Consider the following 8257-nt stretch of genomic DNA (forward strand, 5'->3'; position numbering starts at 1 on the left):
GGGAGTGACCAACTTCAAGACTTATTCTCAGTTTGAAAGCAAAGCTATGAAAAATTTAATTTAAATGTCACAAATTTTTCCTGTTTATGTACAGAATATACTTCTTTTTTTCAAGTTTTTGAAATTATATATCACCATAATAATCTCCAAAATGTCAACACAACTTTTTTTATTCAATGAAAAAGTATTTCCATGTTAAGTGGTAAATTATATAGATGGTTTCTGAAAGACCTACATTATAATCAGTTTTATGATGAAACATGTGGTTAAGAATTTTTTACCTTCTATTTCCAGTTTTCTTTTCTCCAGAATAACAAAGTAAAACTTATATTACTCACTGGGGCCTATTTTTTTTCCAAGGGTCTAAGTTATTCTTCCTATCTCAACTGACATCTGGCTAGAACAAAATCAGACACATCACATACCTTCCTGCCCCAATATTTTGTGCTCCAATAAACATGAAGAGGAGAATCAAGCATGGATACTTCTTAGGCTGAACAGTTATCAGGCTCAGCATGTTTGTAGCAGAGGCCTATATTCACAGACATATGAAAACACACTCAGGATAAGATACTGAGCACCTGCTACAACCAAGCTGAGTGGTTGAATATATAATACCACAGAACCAGAAAATAATTCTTAATATATTTTTCATTCTTTATAGGTATATCACAAGACATATGTTAAAATTTCCTTTTAAAATTATGAATAAACTACACAATTACATCGTTTAAAATATTAAATTTTATTTTTAACAGCAAAGTTTATTTTTTATTGACTACACACAAAATACTAGAGAAACTCTAAACCTCAGCACATGGTTTCTATAAGCAGTGTGTCTTGCTTAGAATTTCTGTTGCTGTGGAACACCCTGAACAAAAGCAATTTGGGAGGAAAGGGTTTATTTCCCCTTATAGTTTATAGCCAATCGTCCCAGGAAGTCAAAGCAAGCACTCAAGGCAAGAACTAGTATAGATGATATGAAGGCGTGCTGCTTACTGGATTGCTTCTTATACCTTGATCACCCTGCTTTCTTATAGCACCGTGAACAAACGACTGACTCATAGCACTACCCACAGTGAGCTAGGTTTTCCCAAATCAATCATCAGTCAAGAAATTATACTACAGGCTTGTCCACTGGTTTATCTGGTTGGGAAATTTTCTCAATTAATGTTCCCTCTTATAAGTGATCCAAACTTTTGTCAAGTTGACAAAATCTGACCAACTTATATTATAAAAGATTTAATTAATGTATAACCTTAGGTAAAACCATTTAAAGCACTAAGTTTAACTGAAAATAGTACACAACATGAGTGGATAGAGAAAGGGGTAGACTGAAATAAATTGTCTAAAATTCTGAAAGAACTGTACTGTTGTTTTTTTTTTTTAAAAAAACACGCTTTCCAACTTTAACATTTATTTTCTGTTCTCTTTGCTCTCAGTCCAACCTCACGTTAAAAGTGTACACTTTGAAAAGTTGTACTCAGATCTGGATGATTATTGCAGCACAAATTTGATATCAAGTGGCTTTTAGCAGCTCCCTTTTTCTTTCTCCAGGCTTTGGAAACCCCAACTATAAAATTTTCCATTCTATGTTTCCAGTCTATTTTTCTGCCACTGGGTGGTGCTCACAGTACATGTTAGATGTTCTGTTTGCATGACTACCAGGCAAAGTGTATTTGGAAACTCAATAACACATGGATTTGTTTATTTGCTTGTTTCATTTTGTTTTGTTTTTCAAAAGTGACTGATGAGGTTGAGGAACTGTTAATTTGTATCACATTATGCTTGTTTTTAAAGTTGGTTATGATGATTGGGCAGCAGTTCATTCTGTAATCTTGAAGGGGCATGGGTATCACATCCCATAACTTATATTGATACAACTAGAGTGGCAGTCATATTTGATTATTAACCTAGGGAAAGGCTGCTAACAATCAGAACTGATCTGAAAAACTCAAGTGTACTGGAGGGGTCATCTGAAAATGTAACCTAGAGAGCATTTCTCTGTGTCTCATGTTTAAATTTCTGAATTTCAAATCATTAAAAGTTAGGGATAGAAACATTGAAAACCTTATTTCTGAAAATGGTATAGCTAATGAATTGATGATCACACAACAGCGGGGTTACTTGTCATAAGCCTCCATAAGTGTGAACCATGCAATAGTTAATGACAAATAGGGGCAGGCCCAAGATCCTACCTCTTCATGCAGAAGCACTGGTTTCTGTTGAATTCTGAGGAGGTAAATTCATTATCTTCATAATATTCCTCCTGAGGAACCCTCTACACTCAAGAGGACAATTCCAAACTCATAGTAATGCAAACAATCCTGGTTAGACTCAATGAACACTCAAAACAAACAGGAATGAAAGTGGGGAACAGACTTGCAGAGAGGATGGGTTTTAGTAAAGGTAGAATTAGTATGAAAGCAAGTTGGATGTTACAGTAATCTGAGCATATTGTATACAAGTATACAACTGTTAAAGAATAAATTTAGTACATGTTATTTAAAAAAACAAAGAACAATGAATGATTGTTTTCACAGTATGTGTGAAGTCCCTGATTTGCTTTCAGGCACCCCTAGCAGTGAAAGGAGGAAAAGAAGCGATAAAAAGAAAAGATTGTTATAGACTTCTATTTAAAATCAAAATTCTTACTATTGGCAATGTTGAAGTAATGCTATGGTGCAATATATGGAAAGAATCAGAAGCTAGATGATCACAAATATGTATCCTTTTCTACCTGGAAGATATGCCTACGGTGTTTCAGTAGTTTTTAGTTTAAAAAATTTGAATTTACATCTGAAACTCATGTGATTATATCTCTTTCTTCCTTGATTCATTTATACACAATTTTGTGTATCTTTTGCATTAGTCAATTACAAATCTGGGCATTAGAAACACAGATTCAAGATGTAAGAATATTGGTATTTCATTTTTAAGTTTGAATTACCTTTAGAAAGAACAACATGAGTTGAAGAGGTCCTGATTGTTTAAAAATATATTGAAGTCTCTTTGTGCCACTCCACAAAAATTAAATTTCTTAGTAGTAGAAACTTAATATTTCACAAATATTAATCAGTGCTGGAATTCTATCTATATAATGTTTGATTATAGTTTTTCTTGCATATTTTAATTAGCATACAATATTATTCATTTAAGTATAACATTTTATGCATGTTTTTAGCTTTAACTTCAAAGTAGTTGCAATTTTTTAGAAAAGAATAAACCATTCTTTATTCATTTTTAAATTTTTCTTGCCGGGCAGTGGTGGCGCACGCCTTTAATCCCAGCACTCGGGAGGCAGAGGCAGGCGGATCTCTGGGAGTTCGAGGTCAGCATGGTCTACAAGAGCTAGTTCCAGGACGGGCACCAAAGCTGCAGAGAAACCTTGTCTCGAAAAACCAAAAAATAAATAAATAAATAAATAAATTTCTTACTTTTATATTTCCCTGAATTTTGTTCTTTAATTTCTAAATGGAACCTGTGGAAAAAGTAAGGCACAGAATTTATGTTTCCAGAGGATTTTTTTTTTTAAAGCATGGTTCTGCCTTCATTTTTTTTTAAGATTTTTATTTATTTATTATGCACACAACGTGCCTCCATGTATACCTGCAGGCCAGAAGAGGGCGCCAAATCTCATTACAGATGGTTGTGAGCCACCATGTGGTTGCTGGGAATTGAACTCAGGTCCTCTGGAAGAGCAGTCAATGCTCTTAACCACTGAGCTATCTCTCCAGCCCCTCCAGAGGAAATTTTAATAGCGTATTTGTAAATTTTATACCTCTAAGCTATATGTGGGTTTCCATGCCAAAATAAATTATTGAAATCTACAAATATAAATAGATTACGAGTTGTCTCCAAAAGACTCATATTCACCAAGAAAATTAGAATGTAGCCTCACTTGGCTATTTGATGTAAGTACTTGTGAGTACTTGAAGGTCTCAGTTTTGAAATCATTTTGGATTTCACGTAGGTACTACATTAGTAACTGATAGTAAGATTAGTAACTGATAGTAAGAGAAAAGCAAAGGAAATTTGGATACATGTTTGTAGACACAGAGAGTAATGTATAGGTCATGAAAAGAGATTGGGCCATGCTGCCATAAACCATGCAATACCAACAATTTTCAAGAACCAGAGGGATGTAAGAAAGGAGTGCGCAAAATATTGGTGAGAGCTTTGAGAAGAAACTTTTTCGGTATCTTGATTTTGGATAGCTGGTATCTTGAATTGTGAGAAATAATTTACTCTTATTTCAGTTTGTAAAACTGACAGTAATTGACTAAGGCAACCCTAGGAAATTTATGCATGTATCAGGAAATTTTTACTTCTAATTAATCTTAAAAAGTCAATTCCAAAACATAGTTTGTAGTTCTCAAATTTTTTTACAAAGTCCTCAACTTTAAGCAAAAGAAAAGAAAGGTAACCATAAGAGTAGATTTTATCACAAATTCCTTTGTCCTGCCTTATTTTGTTGCTGATGTTTTGTGATTGCCAGGCTTAAGCAAATTCCTGACTGATATTAGTTAATAAGTGGTCTGCTAGAAAGCTTCAAGGACTGAAACAAGAGCCAAGATTTATAGAAAGGACTGGCAGAGATTGTGGAGAACATACTCAAACAATTCTAAAAGGTGTAATAGGCAATTTGTGTAGAAGAAAGACAAAATAAGTAAAATTTCTAGTCATATCTTTGTCAGAAGCAGCAATTAAAAAATAAAATAAAATAAGAAATTCTTCTACCTTTGAAGGACTATTTTGTTTTCTTTTTATTTTAAAGCCAAAAATCAATCTTCATTAAGTTGGCAAGTTGCATTGTTCACATAATTATCCTCTGTAGACCTCTATGTTAACAGATGCCTAGAACTCACAAATTGTAAAACATTTAAGAGTGAATGGAGTGGAAGGAAGTTAGGTCATTGTAAGAAAATGCTGGAAGGGGATATTGAAATCTTGTTATTTTTCTGTCTCTATCTTTACCTCCAGTCACAAAGGAAGCAATTTCCTCTACTTTATACTCACAACATTAGAAACTGTTTTGCCTCAAGCCAAAAGCAACAAAGTCAACTGACCACAGACTGAAATCAACACATACTTTTCAAACTCCTTATAGTTCTCTGAAATATCTTGTTAAACATGAACTAAACATAGAAGAAGGAAGTAAATGGCACATGTTGACTTTATTAATCAGTTGTTGAAAACAAATTGCATTAAAAAAATATTGCCTTCTATACAAACCTAGATAAAGGAAGGTTAACTGTGGTTTATACAATTAACATTACATTATTGAAAAAATATGTATTTTAAGTATGATATTTTCTATAATTTTATACTTCAAATAAATAAAAAGCTTAACATGCACAAAATAGAACACGCTGTCTCATTGATTTTTTTTTCATATAGAAGTAACAATTTACTTATAAGTCAGGTTTCTTCCCCTAACATTGATCTGTCATCCTTACCCTCAACTCTATCTCCATACTGAGTACGATTTCTAAACTACAATTTCATAGTTTAAAGTACTTTTTCGGCATTACCTTGTATTAAGTAATGCATATGCTCCTTAGACATAGAGAGTATATTACCAACCTTAAATTGCATTTACTTTTATTGTACATCATTTTACTCAGTATTTATCCCTACATGCTATATTCATTTTCTGGTATATACTGACATCATATCTATGCTATGTTTAAAAGCACACACAGTTTCATGATTCTCTATTTGATTTCTAATACAAATAGTATATGTATACTACTCTAATGGTATCATATATCTCAATGATAAAACCGTAAGATACTCCATATTGAACAAGTTTAGATGTTTACTTCTATATATTCCCAACTACCTCATTTGTTGGAAATAAACCTTACAGAGTTGTTTATTACTCACCAAGTGTATCCTCCTTATTATCAAGGCTAAACTAATGGATTTTTTGTGACATAATCATTCCACATACAATTATATTGTATGAATTATGAAAGAGAGGAAATGGAAGCTTTAATTTATTCTGATGGTTTACATAACAAATTGCATATAATTGCTGGATAAATTCATGGCAAATTAATTTTTGGGTTGTAAACGGTATAGTCTATGTCAATAGCTTCAACATTATTTTTTAAATTATCTGACATTTATTTCTGTCCATGAAAACATCATATCCAAAATAAAAATCAATGATTGATACATCTTTTATTCTGAATATATATTAGATACATAATAAATTATTTTCTAGTACTACCCAGCTACTTTTTAAGAGCTCGAAAATATTTTAATTTCTATTTGTGGATGTAGACCGTTAAATGAGGACATTTTTTTCAGTGTACTTTCTATGGAATGGCTTGAGCGACAACACAAGTGGATGAGAAAAGTCTAGTTCCCTTATAAACACAGGAGGGCGCTAAGAGGTTTGTTTTTGCTTCATCATTGTTTTAGTAACAAAAAGGCAACAGGAACATTGGGGCCTATTATTTTAGGAAATAATAACTATTCTCCTACTTCTCTGCCTATTATATGCATTATTTCATGAATGATTACATTTTGAAGTTTTTGTAGTTTTATTTCTTTTTTAAGGGACTCAATTTTACATTTTTGGCATTGGAAAATTTCAGACTATTCTGTATCCCTGCAGTCATTTGGATCTTACGAGCTTAATGTGATTCAATAGGTTGAAAGCAGACCATTTTCTGTGTATTGAGTGCCTCAAGGACATTCCTGCATTTTGTGAGGTAATTTTCTTCCTTTCTAATACTTCTATCTCCTGTGCTTTAGATAAAATTATAAAAACTAGTGCATTATAGCATCTGTAATTCTGACAGAAAAAATTAACTCTTAACATCTAACACCCTAAAATATGAACAGAACAGTAGGTTAAATAAAAGATATTTATACTTTATATGAAAACAGTAACTGCCGTTTTAAATGAAATTATTGTATCTGGTCTGTGTATTATTAATTTTATTAATAAAATCTGATTTATTATCTTTAACAAATATCATGAATTTTCCTTTAAAACACTGCCCTAATATATGATTTCTAAAACCATGATAGTAAATTACATAACTTGACTTATTTTCCAAAATTTATCACAATTTCATGATGAAATTATTTATAAAAAGAAGCTAAAAGAGCTATATTATAGGAAACAAGTTCAACTGACATCCCAAAGTCTCTTGCTACTCATTTCTCTCTATACTCTTTTCTTTTTTGTTAATAGTTACTTCTCTTCAATAGTTGTTGACTCAAAGCAGAACAAACAAGTTAAATTTCCACTTTATGCTTTTCTTTTTAATCATTACTGAACTCTCACTAGAGATGAATACCATTGGCAAGGTTGGTGTTATCTAAACTTAAGACACCATAATTGTCATTGTCAGTACAAAGAAATATTCATGTTTAGTTGAAAGAGGCAATAAATTTATTTGGTTTAGCTGACATAGGATCACAATTTTTTTGAATGAAGTATTGAATCCAAGACAAGAGAAATGTGCAAATTCTGTGGCTACTATTTCTCAGCTCATTTTATTTCTCTGTATATTTATCTTGTTTCTATTTAAAAGTATTTATGTAAAAATGTATAGCTTGGTGATAGAGAACTTGCCTAACATTTGTGAAGACCTCGGTTCAACTCCTAACACTGCAAAAAAACATTTTGTTGCCCAGGTCTGAGGGCACAGATCCTTAATCCCAATACTGAGAAAGCAGAAGCAGGTGGATCTCTGTAAGTTTGAGGTCATTGTGGTCTAAAACTCAAGATTCGCAGATACCTAGAGATCCTGTCTTAAAATAATCAAATATTAATTAATTTATTAATTAATATTTTTATTTTAAAATTAATAAAATAATAACGTTTGTACAAAATAAATCAACAATTTTCCCCTGTAAAAAAAGACAGTTTCTAATTCATAGTTTATGCATTATAGCTCAGATGGAAAGCTATACTGGAATCTGGGAACCAGTGAATACCACAAAGTCACACTGCACAACAAACCTCACACAACAGATTTATCAGGAGGGAAAAAAAAAAAAACAGAAGTGTGACTGCTTCTGCTCAGGTGAGAAACAACAGCAAACTGAACAGAATACAGAGCTTATATGAGCTTCATCTGAAGGGAATGAAACTTTTCAGAGTGGAGAATTCCAGGGTGGATATTGTGAGATTTCATGTCTAGAAATTGGGCTTTTTACTCTATAGTACAGTACAGGGACAAGATCCAGCAATTAAGGGCACTTACAGTATTCTGTGGGTGGAACCTGTCAG

The 8257-nt window shown here is 32.3% G+C and overlaps 1 pseudogene; it reads right to left on the bottom strand.

Moving 5' to 3' along the window:
* Positions 1–231: 231 nt before the first annotated feature.
* Positions 232–517, bottom strand: LOC121441602 (annotated as a pseudogene).
* Positions 518–8257: the final 7740 nt, after the last annotated feature.

Source organism: Microtus oregoni, unplaced genomic scaffold (genome assembly GCF_018167655.1).
Source record: "Microtus oregoni isolate MIOR12 unplaced genomic scaffold, Mior012 000079F_ref0000094, whole genome shotgun sequence".
NCBI lineage: Eukaryota > Metazoa > Chordata > Mammalia > Rodentia > Cricetidae > Microtus > Microtus oregoni.